Source organism: Microcebus murinus, chromosome 12, assembly GCF_040939455.1.
Source record: "Microcebus murinus isolate Inina chromosome 12, M.murinus_Inina_mat1.0, whole genome shotgun sequence".
Classification (NCBI taxonomy): Eukaryota; Metazoa; Chordata; class Mammalia; order Primates; family Cheirogaleidae; genus Microcebus; species Microcebus murinus.
In genome coordinates, this window is record NC_134115.1 from 66,519,431 (window position 1) to 66,540,025 (window position 20,595).

The window sequence follows — 20,595 nt, forward strand, 5'->3', positions numbered from 1 at the left end:
CCATTTTATTATTTTGTTATTTTATTTTCTATTTGTAGCACAAGAAGTATTAAACCAACAATGAAAGAAAGAAATAATAAAAAAGAAAAATATCTCACAATCCTGCCTTACTAACAAATCTTTTGTTTTTACTTTTTATGTTCTTTGGATCATAAGTAAACATATTTTATATGTTTGTAAGTATGGTGTATATTTTAATGTTTTTTCACTTGCCATTATGTTATAAACATTTTTATGTGCTCTTATTTTTAACAGTAAGATTTTTTAATGGACAGTTTATAATCTACAAATTGACATTCTGTTATTTACTGAACCATTTCTCAGTTTTTAAATATTAAGTGGCTTTCAATTTTGTATGACTATAAATAAGTTAATAATGAGTATTTTTACATGTGATCTTTCTTTTCCTTAAAAACAGTATACAGTCAATAACAGCAACAACAGATAAAAAAAACTTGAACAATTTCAAAGTTTTTGCTATTTTTTTAAAAAATATTACTACAATTTACACTTTCAGCAGTATACACAAAAGCACCAGTTTCAATATGAAGCTATTTGCACATATATGCTAATTTAACAGATGCAAAAACATATATCATTTGATTTTACTTCTTTAATAAATAGTTACATTAAATTTTGTTCCATAAGTTATTGCTTGTACATGAACTTCTGGATTATAGCTCCCTGACATAAGGACTCAAAGATAATGACAAGGTCGCAAGGGAAGCTGATAATCCTCTGGGTGGGGGTGGTAAATGATCCTACCCCTCTTTTAGTCACTTGCCAATTGCTGGCTCATTCTTCAACTATATGTGAAAGGAATTCATATTATACTTTTACTACAAAAACATTAATTAATTATTTTCTAATGTACATATCATTTTGTATTTCATTTTATAGAGGTGGTAGGGATACCAATTCAGATAGAGAAGGGGCAGCTTCAGCCTCCGTCACTGTTTAATAGAATAATTATTTCTATTTGACATATAATCTAAGAAATCCTATCAGTAAAATATGAAGAATGTCTGCACTTAAGAGTACCACTGAACTTATTTATGATTGTACCCATCTTTAAGGCCACTATTTACACTGTTCTAAGTGAACTTTTTTAATGCATTAAATGTTAATTTTGTACAAAAAATACTAGTATTTATTAAGTTCCCACTATGTGCTAGACATTTCTGTATACCTTATCTCTAATTTTCCCAATAACCCTATGAAATAGATATTCATTGTCTCCTTTCTAAAGGTAAGGAAACTGAGACTCAAAGAGGTTCAGTGTTTTGCCCAGGTTCATGCAGCAAATACCTATGATGAATTTCGTATTCAATGTTGTCTTTATTTAACATCTATGATTTTTCATTTGTTTAATTATTTAATACTGGTCATTTCAAAGGTTGAGTATATTTTTTTCCTCTGAACACTTAATTTTCTATTATAAATTATATTTTGACATCAGTATATTTTAATCCAAAACATGAATAAACTACAACCCAAGTAAATTGAAATGCTCAATCCATTACTGTTTCTGATTATAAACTAATAAAGCTTTCTCTCTATATAAATTTTCATCTGAATAAATTAAACCCCAGGATGAATGAAGTCCACTTTCTTGGCCCAATGCTGTGTTATGCCAACTGTGCTTTTGGGGTGACAGGCTCATTTGCCATTATTCGAACATAATTTTCACCTTTTTACTTCTATATCTTAGCTCATTTTCAACTGCAAAGCTACTTTTCCATTTATTAATGACCCAATCCAAAGGGCACCTTCCTTTCCATAGCTTTTTTAGTCCCTTCAAAGTTAACTCCTCTGTCTTAGGAATAGTTATATAACTTCATTCTAACTTCATTAATTGTATTCTATGCAGTAAATGGAAAGAACCTGGTCTTTAAAGTTGTACAGGTGTGATTCAATATTTAGCTTTAATCTAAATTATGTCCTTTTCAAAAGATCAGTGTGTCAGTTAGCTATCGCTCTGTAACAAATCACCCCCCAAAATTCAGCGGTTTAAAACAAGAAGCATTTCTTACTGCTCTTAAGGCTATGAGTAAATTAGGTGGTTCCTCTAGTCTTGGTTGAGCTTATTTAAGCAGCCGCAATCGGCCTTGCATTAGGAAGGCAGCTCTGACGATCTTGGCTGGGCTCTTTGACATGCTTGGTGGTTGGCTGGCGATAAGATGATCTAATATGGACAGCTGGGCTCTTTTCCACATAATTTCTCTGTCTGTAGCATTCCAGCAAGATAGCCTGAGCTTTTTCCACATGGAAGTGATAGTGTTCCAAGGAAGTAGAACTCTCTTGAGGCCTAAGCTAAAAAATGACAGTCAGTTTCGTCACATTCTCTTGGCCAAAAACTAATCACAAAGACAGCTGAGATTCAAGTGGTAGCAAAATAGACTCCACCTCTTGATAGGCAGAGAATTCAAAATAATCATAAGAGAATAGCTACATTTCAAGATTATCCTGAAATTAAATAGGATATATGATTACAAAGGCCTTAGCAAATGTTTTGAATATAAAGTATTCTCAATATATGCTAAATTATGTATCCTTCATACATCTTTGCCCCTCATATCTTGCACATAGTAGGTCTATAAGTAATATCAAAAGAATTAATTATAGAAATATACATTTTAGAAGGCCTTTTGAAAACAGATTTTGAAACACATTTTAATACAAATGTGCAATTAAGTAGATGTATTACTGCCTCAACATCATATTTAATTCAAGTCCTGTAACTATATAGCAAAATCAATACTGATGTGAAAAGTCATGACAACTGTAACAATTTTTCTTCAAACTCCTGAATTTCCCAATTTATATTTTTATGCTATATAAAAAGTGGGAATTTTTAAAGGAGACATTTGATCATACTCAATATATAATTTGTGCAGGACCATTATTTTTGGCAATAGATTTTCTTTTATAGAAGCAAAATAGAGTATATAAATTTTGCATCTCATGCTGGGAGAAAATCAGTATAGATACACACTTTTCATGCTTCAAGGATTTTTACTATAATAGAAATAGAACATAACACCTTCGAACTTCACTCCCTAATGTATATTAGATAGACATGGTGAGAATGCATTCCCATGGGTTTTACTTGCTGAAATAAAGCTTATATAGTGTTTAGTATCCAAACAAATATGCTGATTTTATTTACAATTTTAGAAGCAACATTTTCTTGTCAAAGAGCTTTGAAACAATAACCTGCATAAATCAATATGTCAATTTTAGACATAGAGAAATTAGAGCAAATTGATAATACCTGTGTTTATATATATAGTAAAATTCAGAGCTGGGATTTGATTTATTTAAAAATGGGTAGAATTTCTTTTATTGAATGAGAGAATATAATCCCCTATGACAATGGGAACACGTAACTTCCCTAATTAATCTAGCACAGATTCACATGTTTCCATAGAACCCTGAGGGATACTTCAATGTTTCTAACATTTGACTAGTATTTTATCTTTTACTTATGTCAAAGGCAACTTTGCATACATGTGAAATAATACCCAAGCTTGAATATGCTATATATAACATCAAAGCTTTTTAAATCAGTATTTTAAAATTACAAAGTAGCTCAAAAAACTCAGATAACAATATAGCAATAATATAATATAACAATAATATAATAATAATGATATAATGAAAATCATGTGCTTGGCTCCAATGTTTATCATATTCTCATATTATTCTATACCTGCTTTACTTGTAGAGTTCCCTATAAAATCCTTTATATTTCCATTATCTTTGCTCCTTCTCAAAGGTAATCTATTCTCATTGATTCAATGTTTATCATTAATACTTAGGTTTTCTAGTGTTTCTATATTTTATTTAACTATAAATATATACATTTATATATTATGATTTTGCAGAACCTCTAACTATATAAATGGCATCATGTTACAGGTATTATTTTTCACATTGTTTTGTTTTATTTAACATATATATGAGCTTCATCCATATTAATATAGGTGTTGCTTTAGTTTATTTATTTTGACTGCATTATTTTTACAACATTCTATTTTATGATTATATCACACAATTTATTTATTTATTCTGCTGATAGGCTCTTCAAATGTTTCTAATTCTTCCCTTGTTCAAACAATGCTACTATAAACAATCTTGGATGTATTCTCCTTTCGTACACATGGAAGAGTTTCTCTGTTACAAAATGAGCTGATGAATTCTGGGTAATATACATCTTCAACTTTAATAGATATTAACAATTTGCGATTCATTAGCTGTGTATGACAATGACACATTTTTTCTTTCTAAGAGAAGTTATGTACTTTCTTGTTTTCATGTAATGACACCTATAACCTACTATTAATATGATTCTTTTTCCCTCTGACCTCACTCCTCAATACAGTACTCAACTATGGTAACTGCTAGACTCTCTCCTCCTCAAATAGTATGGGTCATGATTATACAGCAAGAAGAAACCATATCATTTCCCCCTCCATGGTTTGCAGCAAGGAATGGATTTGTTTTGTGGGAAGTGGGAATCAGAAATGTTAGACTGGGCACCTTTCTCTGTTTCCATGTGGAGGGATTGTTTGAGTAGGTAAAGACCATCTGTATTTTGGTAAATCCTCTGCAAATAGGCATACAGATCTCACAGGGCAAGGCTCTTGGTATTCTGCAGCCTGGGAATCAGTAGTTAAACATCCTTATCCCTTACTCCCATATTCTCCCAGAAAGCTTATATATTGAGAAATACATTTTGTCTTTGGAATGAGATACTTTTGGTCTTTGAAGTGTCCCAGCTCAGGATCTAGCAATTTCTGTCCTCTCTTCCCAGTCGCCCCTCAAACTGATAAGGCTACACCTAATGCTCTTATTCTGATCTTTCATGTAGCATCAGGTTTTCCTGATCTGGTAGCAGAACAATAATTTCTCTAATTCCCAGATGATTCATTCATTAATATTACAGAGAGGCAAATGGGCATCAGGAAGGATAAGTATTTCCCAACACAGCCAGAAAGTAGCATAACATAGAATCCAACCTACCTCTTCTACTTTTTTGCAAAATGTTCTTTCTCTTTTTTTTTTTTTGAGATAGAGTCTTACTCTGTTGCCCCAGCTAGAGTGCCCGTGGCGTCAGCCTAGCTCACGGCAACCTCAATCTCCTGGCTCAAGCAATCCTTCTGCCTCAGCCTCCTGAGTAGCTGGGACTACAGGCATGGGCCACCATGCCTGGTTAATTTTATATATATATATATATATATATATATATATATATATATTTAGTTGGCCAATTAATTTCTTTCTATTTTTAGTTGAGATGGGGTCTCACTCTTGTTCAGGCTGGTCTCAAACTCCTTACCTTGAGCCCGCCCGCCTCAGCCTCCCAGAGTGCTAGGATTACAGGCGTGAGCCTCCATTCTCGGCCCAAAATGCTCTTTCTACTACACAATTCACCCAAAATGATTCCCTTTAGTTTCTCTAGTTTTTCCTCTGAGACTTTTACTGGTGTTTGCTAGAGAACATTGAGTTTTGTTATATATTCCTAGAAATAATGCTATATAAATATGAACTTTAGTCTCAATGTTATATAGGTCCTCTGCATGCAATATTCTGTCAAGGGAAACACTGTCTTTCCTGTGTTGAGTCTTATAGCCACAGAATTTCAGAGCAGGACTGGACCCTCAAAAAGTTGGCTCAATACTCTCAATTTCCAGATGAGACAAAAGTGAAAAATAAAATCTAAAAAGATTAAGTTACTTGCCTAGTGTCATGCTGCTTGTAAGTAGCAGAACCACTATCATATAAATTTGTTTCTGATTGTAACAGTAATGAATAAAATAATAATTCACCACAAAGTCCTATCACAGAGATATTTACTATTAAAATATAATTGTCTATTTCTTCAATTAGGTGTAATTTAAGGAAAGAAGAGATAAATAAATGGTGGCATTTATTTAATACTATTATAATCATTGTAGTCCTCTTGGGTTTAAATTCAATTTAGGCATTTATTAGGTGTGTGACCTTGAGCAAATTAATCTATCTGGGCATCAGTTTCTCCATAAATAGGAGATAATAGTAGGGCTGTTTTCAGGATAAGATGTCAAATACAGGAGAATATTGTCTGACATATAATCAGTGTTTAATAAAGCATAGCTATTATTTTCTCTAAATAAGTGAAAACATAGTTTATGCTTCATTATAACAGGAAAGATGCATTTTTATGTTTTACAGATATTCTTGTCTATTATATATATAGATATAGATATAAATGCATATATACACTCTAATTTATCTTTTTAAAAGTGTGCTATCAAAGAATAATTTTTGTTTCTCCTCCCTTTTTTAAAAAGGGATCTATTAGATCCATCAGAAACTTTAGCTATGTTGACCATAATTTTATCCTGGGCATTGGCATCCCGCTGGGCACAAGAACACAAAAATGTTGTCATGTCCTGGAACAAACAATAAGTTCAGTGGAAACATTTAGATCACACACCCAACCAACATCTTAGTCTTGAGCAATTAGATTCATATATGCATTATAAATCTGAATAAAATGACAAAGTGTATAAAATATAACTGTAGCTATATAAAAATTGTGTATAAATATTAAGAATATGTGTATTATACACAAGCATATATTTAAATTTGGAGGAACTATGTCAGGAAGTTATCACTGCTTCTTTCTGGAAGTTTTTAAAATATACAATACTTTTCTACATTTTATGAATTGTAATAGTTTTATAACCTGAAACTTCCTAAAAGAGAAATCAATAAAGGGTCACCTTCTTCCCTGTATGAATTGTGTAGTATATCTGAAACTAAATGCCTTCCCTAGTTGAATATAAAGACAAACCTTTGATAGTTCCACTTAGATTGATTAAACATCTTACAGGATGCCATGAATTGAGCCACACCTCTGTGTCTTTGCCAATGCTGTTCCAACTGCCTGGTGTAGGCACCTTGCCTCCTTTTGTCCACTACTACATTATCACCTTAAAGAAAAAACCTCACTATCTCCCTGGACACAGTTTCTCCTTCTGAATTAAGCCTATTTAAATTACACACTAAGAATTGACAACTCCTGTCTTTGTGACGCACTGTAGCTTGAACATATATTTGTCAAAAACCTGAAACATTTTTTCCAGGTTTCCAAGTATATGTGTGTGTGTACCTTGAGATTAGAGGTCCTAATTATCTTTATTTTCCCAGTACTTAGCATAATAGGTGCTCTGTGAATATTTGTTGAACATGGGGAGGGAGGGAGAGAGAGGAAAAAGGAAGGAATGAAAGAAGGAAGGAAGGAATAGAGGAAGGTAGGAAAGGAGGGAGAGAGGAAACAACCAAATAAATGTTTGGTGATGTGCAAAGGATAAACACATCTCGTGTAGATTTGAAGCATTCTTGTGAGATTATTTGAGGCAGGTCTACTATTCATATTTTTTCCATTCATAGACATATTTGCCCAAAAGGCCAAAAAATATTAAAATCATAAGAGAAAACTGGATGAATCAAACCATTGAAAAGCTAATTGTGCACCTCTGGTTTCATAACACTTTTCAAATACAATACTTTTAAATTCTCATAGAAACCCAATGACCTAAATATTATTCTCAGTTTAAAGATGAGGAAACTGAAGTTCAAAAAGGTAAAATGACTTGTTTGAATTCACACAGCTAAAATATGGCAGTTTATTCTGTAGGAACATTTATCCCAGATCAGTGGTTTAGCACAAACCAAGCTTATTTCTCATTCGAGTTTTCCATTATATATCAGCAGGAAGGAACCATATGTTGTAGACTCCCGGTGACTCAGGCTAATGGAGAAGCCACTATGTCAAATACTGCTAGTTATTGTACCAGAGAGACAGAGAATTCAGAATTTCCCACGAGCAATTAAATGTTCTACCTTGAAGTGACACATGCCACTTTTATTAATAAATATATCCACAAATATATCCGTCAGAATTATTCACGTGACCCCACCCAACTACAAGAGGGACAAGAAATGTTGTCATGTGACTAGGAGTAAGGAGAACTGAAAATATTTGACAATATTTCTACCTAGTATCTACCACTCCTGAGTAAGAGTGAAAGTACTCCTCAAGTACTTTCTCAGTACAAACAAAAATAACGTGCTCTTTCTAAGCTCTTTGCATATCAGAAAAGCAATAGAAATAACATGCTTTTAGAATTTTAGAGTTATGTTAGTCCTTCAAAGTCATATTTGTCAGAATAAAATTATTTTTGTAGTTGAATTTAATTGCTTATTCAGAAATGTCTGTCCTGAAGCAGCCTGTTCGGAAGCAAATAATTGCATACAGGTTAGTCTACTTTGTGTCTGTTTAGTCCTAGCTCTATTTACATTTGGAGTTGAGACATATAAACATATTCTGATAAACTGGAGTCAGACTGTAGAAAGGGACAACAGGCTGGAGCATAGCAGTAATTTTCTACTGCAAACAAGTACTATAGTAGAGACAGAAGCATTAATAGTGCAGCCTGGAGGCTGGCAACCAGTGGCTGCCTGGACTGATTTGTAGCCCATATGCCCCATCTCTTGTATACTCCCACCGATGTGTCCCAATATTGGGATACAAGAGATGTATCCTAATACATGTACCAGTGGGATTATTTTCATTGTATAATTTATTTCACAATTAATATCTATTTAATATCTACTGTTTGGGTAATGTTATATTAATGGAGATAGTGCGGTATAATGGGAGGTTAATGGATTTGGAGTCAGAGTGTGGTGATTCTCCTTCAATGAAGAACTTAATTGCTTCAACTGCTGGGACGCCTATTTGCAAACAACCCTCAGCTGTCAGCACCTTCAGGGATTAATTCAGCTACAGAGAGTCACCTTTCCCAAGGTCATGCCCCTTCCCAGTATGGCCCACATCCAGTGACTGATTTATGTGGGAATATGCCAGTGAATATAAGCCCAGCTTGAGATCACTCTGCAGGGAACTCTGCAGGGTCTACGCTGGTGGTGTTGGTGGTCATTAGGCCTATATCTCAGCTCAGCTGCTGCTACTCAGTCCTGCTGCTATCTTTGCCTTCATAAATGTTGATGCCAGGGGCACTACTTTGTAAATCTGCATGCTACACTCTATCTTAGCAGCTGCTATCCAGAGAACCCAACTTGCAACACAAAGAACAGAGTTATTTCTGTTTCATTATTTACCAAGTACATATATTTGTGGTTGTTTGACAACATGTTGGCAAAATTTTTTACACTCTTCCCTCCCAAAGGTGGAGTCTCCTCTATCCCCTACCCGTAAAAAGTGGGTGGGCCTTTGTTACTGTTTTAATGAGCAAAGGAATATGGTAGAAAGGGCAGCTATATTATATATGACTTCCGAGACTAGAGAGTAAAGGCCATGAAGCTTCAGCTGGTCCTTCTTGGGACATTCACTCTGGGAGCCTTTTGCTGCCACGTACAAAGCCCAGGTACCCTGAAGTTGCTATTTAGAGAGACCATGGGGGAAGGTGACAGAGACAGCTATGTCTGGGAAGCCCCAACTATTCTAGCTCCCAGAGTTTGAGTCATCCCATACCAGGCACCAAACATATGAATGAAGTCGGCCCCACCCATCACCTGATTGTAACTTCATGAGAGACCCCAAGCAAGGATTGACTAGCTGACCCCAAGAAACTCCCAGATGAGATAAAGAAAAATATGTTGTTGTTTTAAGCCATTGTTTTAGGGTAGTTTGTTCATAGTTATAAATAAACTGCAATAATAATTAAATTATTTTACTTTTCTCAGTCTCAATTTCTCTATCTGCAATATGGGAATAATTTTATTAAAACCTTCTGAATCTACAGCACTGGAATGTTGTGAAAATAACATTAATAATAAATGTAAATTTGCTTTGTAAGCTATAAGAAGCATTAATTAGAAGTACAAATTATTATAATTATTACCATAAATCCTCATTAACTAGGAACAGAGTGTACAGAATACCAAAAGAGCATGGTTCCTAATCTCAAGGAGCAATGATTATTAGCTCTCAGTTTATAATCATTTATCCTAACCACAGAAATGTAAATAGAAGGGTCTAGTGGGAAAGAGAAAATGAAAATGAAGAAGTGGATTTAAAAGCAATAATGTAATATTTGTTTTTCTTTATCTACCCTTTCTGTACAGCTAAGATCAAAAGGGTATTTCAAGTATGTTTGTAGAAGATATAATTCTGTCCTCTTCCACCTGCAGATGTGGAAATTTAGCACTTAACAATTCTCCCTTTTACACTCACTAAACATTGACCCTACCCCCTCCTCTTTTTGTTCTCTGTGCTATATATTTTGAATACATGTATCTTCAACTAGACATAAACATCTTTAAAGGAATAGTTCAAGGATTCGTAGTTGTGCTCTAAGGTGAACCATCACTGTATTTTGTAAATAGAAATTACTTAATATGTGTTTATAAAATGAACTCCAAATCATGCAAATATGATTCGAAAGATAGTAAAGGATCAAAAATAACTTATTACTAAGCTCCTTTTTATTTAATTGAAAATTTAGAATTCAACTACCAGTTTAATCTTTTTCCTTTTTTTTTTTTTTTAAATTTTCTAGGTTCCAAAATTTTCCCCTAGTCTTTATTAGTGCAGCCTACTAGATATTTCAGTTTTCCCCACTCCTGCCCTTCCAGGCATATTTTGTGATTGCACTTTCTGAGATTCTTGTGATGAACAGTTGTGGTGAAATATGAGTGTAAGCAATGTGTGTCACTTTGGATAGAACATTTATGTTATGGTTCTAAACTGCCTCCAGAGTTCTTGTTTTCTCTGGCAGTCATTTGCAAGATTCAAGGTAGTAGCTGCTCCATCAGCCTGGCTTCCTTAGTGATGATAAGCAGAAATACCTTTTCCCTCTTGCAATCTGACCTGAAATGGACACATAGCATCAACAAGAGATAAATCGTTGTTTCTTTTTAAGCCTTTGAGATTTTGAGGTGTTTTTGATCTCACATCATAACTGCCTGTTACAGCCTTACTGATAGACTATACACTTAGTGATCAGAACTGATTGATGGGTTTGGCAAAGGTTCAGAGCAGGAGAGTAATAGCTCAGGTACAATTTCTCTTCTTTCCAATTCTTTGTCAGTGGAATCTAAATTGGTTTAGTAATTCAGCACTTAACCTGAAATGCCAAATTGTTACCATAGAGACCATGAGCTAGCACTTTTAATGACTGAATCATATGTACTTTTAGGCTTTCCAAACTCTATGTTAAATTCTGTTAAAATAGTCTATTGTGTCTCAATTTATGTCTGGAGTTGTCTTAGGTGTGTTCCCCAGAGAAAAGACTCAGAGACAGAGATTCGTAGGCAGAAAGTTGATTTGAGAGTGCTGTCCAGAACACTTGTGACTTGTACAGAAAACACAATTGGCCAGAGGGAGATGCTGAACTGAGATGCAGTCAGAACAAAGGCCTCAGCTGATGGTATGAGGGGCTGTTTAGATGGCCCTGGATAGCTGTCCTAGTTAAAGCAAAGGGCCTGGGCTTTTGTGTCCCTGTATCAACTAATCATTGGATATGGGTGACCACAGGGGAGGAGGTGTAACTTTCAGCTAGGCAGCTTCCTTCAGTGGGGGGGGGGGGTTGGGGGGGTGGAGGGTGAAGCCCAAGAAGGGACTCAGTGCTGAACTGTCACTAACCAACACTCTTGCCAGCTGGAGGAATTTATATGCCTCTGTCCTGAAGGGGGATTCTGCATGCTGCAACACAGCATCAACTGTATAAAGTAATATGTTTCTAATAAAACCACTGGCAGCCTGCCACCAGGTTATCTCCTACTGTAACCATTACTTCAGCTTTGTCCACCATGATATGTCCTCTTGGACAGCTGTTTCCCTGTTACCAACTATCAAAAGAATATTTAACCATAAGAATTCAGCTCAAAGATCATCTAGGAAAATCCTCCCAGGAAATCTCTCCTAATGGTGTTCCTAATGATGATTATTTTTCTTCTTGTGAACATTGGCATTCTACACCAATACTGTTTTATTATATAAGTTTGTTTTGACAAAGAAAAGGCCCTCTAAGTGGCTGACTGTGGAGCTACTCTTCAAACCTGAGGCACAAGAGATGCTAAGATGGAAAACCATAGAGGTGGGAATAACTTGAGGGACTCAGAGATGCTTAGGTCCCATTGCACTAAGCCTGTGAGTCCCAGATTATGTTATAGACTGATGTCTTCTAAGCCAGGTGCTTCTCACTTTTCACCATAATATATGGATTGTTTTCCCCTTATTATTCCTAAATCTTTAGTAAAAAATAATTTAAAGCTCCATTCTTGACTTGGTCTTGCTTCAGAGCCTTAAAGGGAAAGCAGATCATTTCAATCCCTTCTCAGGCCTTTGTCCTCATCCCTGACCTCTGACTTGATCCCTGTTCTTTACTGAAGTACGTATAGTGGACCTGGTGTTCATTATTGAGGGATTTTGCCAAGGGAGAGGGAATTATTAGAGAGAAAGGATCTGGGACTGTCAGGTCTAACTGTTCTTTTCCTATTAGAAATCCTCCCGACAGAATCAACCTTTGATTATCTGTTTTAAGTTTTATTTTACAGGGAAGCAATTTCTTTATACTTTCAATTAAAATTATTTGTACACAAATTTTATTTCCTCATTAGACTTTAGGTTACTTGAGATAAAGAATAAATTTAGGAAAATCACTAGAAGCCTTAATTTCCCCATTTACAAAATGAATGGCTATAATTCTTCAAGGGCTCGTTCATCTGCAGAATTTACTAATTTTATGTGAGTCAGCCTAAAATAATAGGATGTCACAATTCTAGAAAGGTTGAGAATACCTCATCTCTGGCTTTCATATTAGTTTGCTGGCAGATGTGCTGTCTACATCTTTTTGTTACTGTCAGGTTAAATAACTGCTCTGGAATAGAGGGCAGGAATAACACAAAGAAAGTAAAACAAGGAAATTTCACAACAGCCATCATCAGGAACTCAGGGGCAATTTGACCTAAAGCAGCTTGAAATTTTAAAAGAAAAACAGAACATACAATTTGTTTTCTCATTTGCTTTCTGTTTCCTCTTTAAACAAGCACACTTTATCTCTCCAAAGATTTTCTCTTAGAAAGAAAACACATTGCACAGCTTGACCTGTAATTTAAATCACAATTAAGCCTCCAGTTAGAATGTATCTTCTTCATAAGTCTGCTATAAATCCCCTAGCGTTCTGTTAAATTCCCTTATCCTCTTAAACAGCATGACCCCAGTTTTATTTTCCCTAAACATAAAATGCTGAATTATAGCTTATTTATGAGTTTCATGAATAAGACTAATTTGATTGCCATTTGCAGAGAAATTCTCACCAGGTTATTATACTCCTAGATCCCATTAACTAATAAAAAATACACAAAATAAAAATTACTCCAAATTAGTCATCCAAGCAAAATTGCTGGCAAGATTTCTTTAGATAAAAAGATGCCACCACCCAGAACAATTAAGAACATTTCCTCCTGTTGCCCCTGGTCAGCACTGCCTCCTACGCTAAATCCAATCTGCCTTCTATAAACATTTACTAATCTACCTTCTAGCCGGTTATAGCATTTATTCCTAGGGGACATTGCTTTTTCATTAAGAATTCACTCCCTATGAGCAGTGCCTCAATTGGTTCAGATTTTATGTTCCTGACCTAAATCTGGGTACCTACTATAAATCCAAACTTTACTGAGAATGTCCAAGCATTTTGTGAGCTAGGTCACCTGTGGTTTCCAAAGAGTTGAGGGCTTCAATAGTCACATAGAAAGGACAATTACTTGAGACATTAAGTCTGATAGCTACTTCTAGGATAATGTAAGATTGTTGCAGAAAGTTGTGCTTTGAAATCAATAAGAACTGATATCCATTATAACATAAGCTCTACACAGCAGAAATATTTTATGATACTGTTCACTGACATTGTAAGCACTCAATTATTATTATTTGTTGAATGGATGGACTTTCACCCCAGCTCTATGGTCAAAGCTTTGTTCCAAGATCCAGTTTCTTTATCTGTAAAAGGGAGATACATGAAGCAACTTAAGGAAAGTTTTTGGAACTTGGTATACAGCACAAGTATAAGTCAGTATTTTAAGCAATAAAATTACTTTTTAATAATAACCATCATAAATAACTCAAGCTAAGTCAAATAAAAGATTATTTTAAATCCTTGAAGAGCAACAGTGGGGAAAACTGTTGTTTAAAAGTTGAAAGCATTGTTCCTTCTAAAATGTGAACAATTAATCTTTGGGGCACTAAAAGCCTTTGTTTTTGTAAAATCATTTGAATAGATACTCAAGTTTATACAAATGTAGAATAGTTCTCTGTGGCAATAGAAATATATTAGACATGTAGCAGCAAAGAAATAAACTGCTTTGTTTTATATTGTAACATACTGACGTTAATGTAGGCAGTTATGTTTATTTTTAAAACATCTTTTTTTCCAATATGTGTATCTATACCATACTATGCCTATACATCATTGCTTGTTCTTATGAAAGTATTTGAGTGTTTTCCCCAAATAGTTGCCCACAGGATATTGAGTGAGAATACCTAAAAATGGCAGGAAAGACTTGGAGACATAATTGATTTAGATTGCTTAAACCTCACCTGAACTGTACTGTGAATGTCCCATAAATGCTGGTATTTTTATTAATAAGAAAAATATCCTCTCACTCTCAGGAGTAAATTGATGTCATAATACCATGGTCTGAAGATCCTTAGGAACTAATGAGTCAAACCACACTCTTGTGTGTGGTGGGGAGTGGCTAGTGGGGATTGTGGGGTATAGGGAGAGTGGAGACCAAAAGCTAATAAACAGAAGTCTGTGGATCCCGCATGTCCCACCTTCTCATAATGGGATAGAGGTGGGGTGGAAGTTAGTGTTTGGAGATAAGACTAGAATCAGAAAAGAAGGGGAGATACTGATCAAAGTAATTCATGAGTTTCTATAGACATTGATGTTTGATGGAGTATGCAGGTAACTACTTAGGAATTTAAATATGGGTAAAACTAACAATATAACAACAACAAACTTTCATTTGAAAAATCTGGAAAACAGAGAATGATTGTTTTCTGGTTTGGAGAGAATGACCATCTTTATAATCTTTGTGTGTTCATGTAGTTGCTTATCTATTTAATAACATTTATGGAACACAACTCTGTGTCAGGAACTTGTCTGGATGTTAGGTTATAGACATTATAAGTGACTGTAAGGCAAGACCATTGACGTGAAGGTGCTCACAGTGGGAGAGAGATATATAAATAAATACATGTAACAGAAGTTTGTGTGTATAATAAAAATGCACAAAGGAAGGTTGGTAATTATACCTTGACAGCAACTAAGGAAGTGACACTTGAATTATATTCTTTCAACCTGAAACTACAGCTGTTCTTATAACATAGCAGAAGTTTATTTTTATTTTATAGGCCAGAAAAGCACAACCCAAGGAAAAGAATATATAATGCTGAGAGCCCTCTGAAGCATAAAACTGGAATGTGTATTCCATGGTACATTCCTTAGCCTCATATCACAGTGGTCACAGATGATATTACAAAAATAGAACACTTCGCTGACAGGTTATATAAAAAACGTCTTCACTGTTACAACAGTGAGAAATTATCACTACCATTAACCTGCTGAACTTTAAAACATTGCATATTTTGTGGAATATATTGTATACTCCAGTACTGAGTATATTTGTACTTTTCAAATCTTGTTTTCCATTTTAAAACTCTTCCTTTACGTTAATGAGATAGCACCAACTAAACCCCTTGAACTTATTCATATTTAACCAATATTTATTATCTATTATGTGCTGAGGTATACCACAAAGGTATGCCACAGTAGAAATAGAGGACAGAAGAAAAGTGTGAAAAAAGGTTAAGTAATTATAGAAGATGTTGTAAATAATTTTTCCACAAGTATATTTGATTTGGGGGTTGAAACATACATAGATATACACATGGAGGAAAGTAGAGAGATGAGTATTTCAAGTTCAGCATGTACAAACATATGGGTAGAAGTGAACATCAATGCTTCAGGAATTACAAAAAATTAAAGATAGCACATAAAATACTCCATAATCTGTCTTCTGTGCATCTCTTATACTAAATCTTGCTTCATATATTGTATTTACCTTTTGTGCCTTTGCCTGTGCAATCCTTTTAGATTTCCTTCCACTCTTCACTTCCTCTGTTTAATGTCTTTATATGTGTCTTCTCCACTCAACTATGAACTTCTTGGAGATCGACCTACATGTTATTCATCTTTGTATCCCAGCGTCTAACACAATTCTTGGCATAATGCAAGCATTTTATAAATGCCTACTGAATACATTCATTCATCTATCCATAACGAGGTTGTTGAGCGTGCTCATCATTGGTTGGTGCTTGGTTCATAGTAGTGAACAAAAAAGACATTGCAATCTAAGGAAAAAAACAGCAGATAAGTCTGGGATAGTAGGTGGAGAACATAATAAAAAGCTAGGCATGCCACCTTAAAGAGGTTAGAATGAATTCTGTAGGCAATTTTCACCAAAGTTTTATGTATAGGGAAAAGATATATTTTTGATATAGAAACATACTTTTTTTTTTAACTTTAGAGAGGGCAGGGCCTGGCAGCTAACAAGTCATGCTAAAATAGGAAAGAAAGTTAGAATTTAAAGTGCAAGTACTTGCCACTATAGTAGACTGAAAAATAATGTAAGAGGTAGGGGAGATAATTACAGGGTCAGAAAAAAATCTAAGAGAGAAGAGTCTGTTTGGATCTAGTAAGCACTGAATTTGGTAATAAAAAGCAACCAATTGGAGGAGTACTAGGCAGATATGTATGGATTTGAAATAAAAAATAATAAGGGACTGAGATTACAGGGAAAACAATAAAATGAGAATAACATTTGAGGAAGAAGAACTAATAATTATCCCCCTGAAGGAAGGGATGTGACAAAGCAGAAGAGAGATGAGATGGATAACTCTGGATAAAACCAGCATGGAAGTGATAAAAGCAAATGACAGCTAGAATAACTGAAAGAACAAATATTAAACAAGTAAAGATAGGCTGAATTTTATGAGTGATGCATAAAAATATTTTCTTAAGAGCTGGTACTAGATTTATTTAGAGAAGTAATTATTGGTTTTAGGAAAAGCTACTTTGACTATAGAATGTAAAACAACAAAAAGGAAATTCTTAATGCCAGAAGCAAACTGAAACATTGAAGAGCAGAAAGCAGAACGGACACCATGGTAGCCCTCCAACATTTTATACTTGGCTATATGCCTCAGGAGCCAGTAGCTGGGTTTTAATGTCCAAGCACAAGGCCTTGAGCTTCAGTGAGGCAGAGGAGCTGGAACTAGACCCTTAGGGTAAAACCTGGAGCCTTAAGGAACTGTCAACTACAGGGCCTGGAAAAAAATGTTACCTACTAATCTGAGGTAGACAGAGGCAAGGAAGTTTCTTTGTCCAAGTCTTTGGAAGTGGGAAAAAAACAGAAGGTACCAGTGAAAAATCAAAACTTTAGTCCTATAACAGATCTAAATTTACAATATCTGCATAATTCAAGAACCACAACTGAGAAATTAGCATTTAAAAGTGCTTCAGGATCTTTAAGAGCCAAAGTATGCTTGCAGAAGCAAATGCATAATTGCTCTGAAGGGACTCTTTCACAACTCAGGGCATAAGAGATTCCCATTAACAAAACAACGGCACTGAAGAAGAGCACCACATGAGAAAATAAATCACTATGAATAAGAATCAGCAAAGGTTGTAAACAAGAGAGTTAGGAATTCAAAAGCTGGAAATAACAGATCAGGAAAGAAGGTAAAATAAAGATTAACTTGATTAAAGAGGCAAAATCATAGAAACTATGATGAAAGAATAAGCAGATTTCACAAAGAACCAAACAGAACATGTAGTTTTGAAAACAATATTGTCACTGAAATTAAAATAAATGGGTCTAACCAGATCCCATAGGTGAATGAATGTAATTGCCTCCTTTTCTATTCCTCATTTTAAATTATGCTTAGCTATGTTTTTTTCCAACTTTGCCAGACAGGTTATACTCAATGAAACACAGTACAAATATGGTGGGAGAAATGAAATACAGTCATGCATCACTTAACAATGGGATACATTCTGAGAAATGTGTTGGGAGATTTCATTGTTGTGAGAACATCATAGTGTGCTTACTACACAAACCTAGATGGTATAGCCTATTGCTCCTAGGCTACAGACCTGTACAGTAGGTTTCTTTGCTAAATACTGAAGGCAACTGGATGGCAATGGAAGTATTTGTGTACCTAAACATAGAAAAGGCAATGCATTGTGCTATGATGTCATGACATCACTAAGCAATAGGAATTTTCAGCTCCATTATAATCTTTTGGGACCACAGTCGTATAATACAGTCCATGGTTGACCAAATGGTATGTGGCACATGACTGTAATCAAAGTGTGCTGCCACTCAATACAATTTAAAAATACAAACTTCCTGTCATTATCATCTCTTTGAACCCCAAAATAATTGCTCATAATAAAGAATCACCCTAGCTTATTTCTGCAGTAAAGTCCTTTTTCTTCTTTTGTCCCATGTTCCAGGGAGAGAGGACTCACTCAGGTCCCTGTAAGAACTGCTTACTTTAGCACTCTAAAATTAGAAAAGTATACCCTGGGAGTAGAAGACTCATCTTTCTCCTAGGTTCTGTTTTATGACTGCATCTGTGTCCTTGCTGGTGCTGATGCTTTCCACATAAGCACTAGGACTCCACCAGCTACCAGATTTCTGATTGAATCACTGCCTGCCAGTGTTGAAGGTTTCAAAAGATTTTAATCCAGTGATGAAAGAAGTGTTTTATTTATACTATGTCTACCCTATAGTCTGTTTCCAGCCTTCACCTCTCGAAATTAGGGAGTACATTGGCTTAGTACCTTGGTCTTCTCCACTTCATTTGTAGTGATCTCAGGAGGCAGAGTTGTAACTGAGCTATCAGTGATTTCAAGTCCATCTGTCCTTTATTAACAGAAACTCCTTGGTGTTTCTGGCATATGCTAAGAATAAAACTAATAGAAATCTCTACCTTTATGAGCAATTTTCACTTTATAGTCTTAAGTGTCATCAGATGTGTATACTCTTATGACCACCTCAAAGTTCTTATTGAACAAAAGTGCATTTGTAAGTAAGTTTTCATTCATTTGACATGAGTATATCACCTAGTTATTAAGGTAACTGCAAATGCTAATGTCTGTCCTAACACTTATATTTTCATGCCAAAGCATAGATGAAAGGGGACATAGCTTAAAGTGTATGTGTAAGATTCAATAGAATCAATACAAGTCAATAGCTGTGACAAAGAAGATGCAGGAATGAAGGCAAAGACATCTGTTTAATTAAATTGATGTTAGGTCATGACCTGTGGTTGACATCACAGGAAGTGGGTAGTGTATCAGAGTAAATGTATGAGTTTTTAAAACAAATTAACAAACAAAACAAACCCATAAAACTTTATTCCCTTAAGTACGGAAAGAAATTCAAAGTATAGGCCCATTCTTGGAAGTTTAAGACTGGTTCCAATTACTGCAATTCCATGCCAGGGCCAAGAAAGCAACTTTTAAATACATGCCCTAACCTACTAAATATGTTTCACATGTTGAAAACCTAACCCCTAAAGTGACAGTCTTAGGACGTAAGGCCCTTTAGGTGATGATGAATGGGATTAGAGCCCTTATAAAATAGGCTCAGGGGAACTCTTTTGCCCTCTCCACATGAGGAAGCACCATGTGATGACAGCTAGAAGGCACTATTTATTAATCAGAAAGCCTTTACCAGACACTGAATCTGCCAGTGCCTTGATCTTGGACTTTCCAGCCTCCAGAAATATGAGGTATAAATTATTCATAAGATCCCCAGTATGATATTGTTATAGCAGCCCAAAAAGGATTCAGACACCCTAAAATAGTATTATTGGCTACCCCATCTTTTTGTATCTCACCTAGGATAGTACCATACCCATTCTGGAGCTACGCCCTTACTAACTCATTAATATTGTGCTCAAACGTGAGTAAACCTGACACCTTTTTCCTTTTTAAGAACAACATATACTGATAACAGGATTGGTTACTAGCAATACTGGATTCTATACACCAAGCATATGTAATACTTAAAAACACCCGCTTTGGAGCCAGGCTTGCCCGAGAACAAATCTCGGCTTCTTTATTTGCTACTCAGACAAGTTGCTTAACCTTTTTGAGACTCATTTTATCTGTAAAATGAAAACAATATCAGATTTCATGGGTTTGCCACAAGCATTTAAAAAGCCTTTGGAACACAGCCTGACATACAGAATTCAGTAAATATTAGCTGTCCTAAGGTTTTCAGAAACATTCCGAGTACTAGGCCTGCTTATCATTACAGAGAAAGACCTATTTGTCTAGCACCTACTACTCGCCCCACACAATTTCTCCGCCGGGCTCAGAACAACTCTAGAGAGAGTATTTCAGTCCCTTCCAGACGCGGAAACTTGACATGAAAACGCTCGCCAGGGTCAGAAGCCAGCGAGGGGCGGAGCCAGAGGCGGAGTCCCCAGAAGGCCGGCGC